The sequence below is a fragment of the Penaeus monodon genome, chromosome 22 (genome assembly GCF_015228065.2).
Source record: "Penaeus monodon isolate SGIC_2016 chromosome 22, NSTDA_Pmon_1, whole genome shotgun sequence".
Classification (NCBI taxonomy): domain Eukaryota; kingdom Metazoa; phylum Arthropoda; class Malacostraca; order Decapoda; family Penaeidae; genus Penaeus; species Penaeus monodon.
The window spans coordinates 16,910,070-16,910,350 of record NC_051407.1 but is presented as its reverse complement, the minus strand read 5'-3'; the positions used below and the strand labels follow the sequence as shown (position 1 = coordinate 16,910,350).

Here is a 281-nt window from a genome sequence, read left to right as displayed (position 1 = left end):
CAGTAATACTGAGTAGCTGGATATGATTCAGAACAAGACCAGGGGGGGGGGGACGTGCTAATGAAGACAACGAACAAACACTAATATAGTTCAGTAAATTTTGCACATGCATATCAGGCAATTCAAATAAGTGAAAATTTATATATCAAGAAAACAGGGCCACAATAATTGACTGAATAAACATTTGAAAAGAGAACAGACTGAAAGGGAAAAGGAAGGATAATAACTATGAATGTATAGATAGTGGGAACAAAGATAACACGACTGAATTAACCCAAATC

General features: G+C 35.6%; 1 protein-coding gene across 3 annotated transcripts in view; it reads right to left on the bottom strand.

Annotated features, from left to right (window-relative positions):
- Positions 1-281, bottom strand: part of LOC119586962 (adenosine kinase 1-like) — a 36,821-nt gene that overhangs the window by 28,295 nt on the left and 8,245 nt on the right. The window lies entirely within an intron of this gene.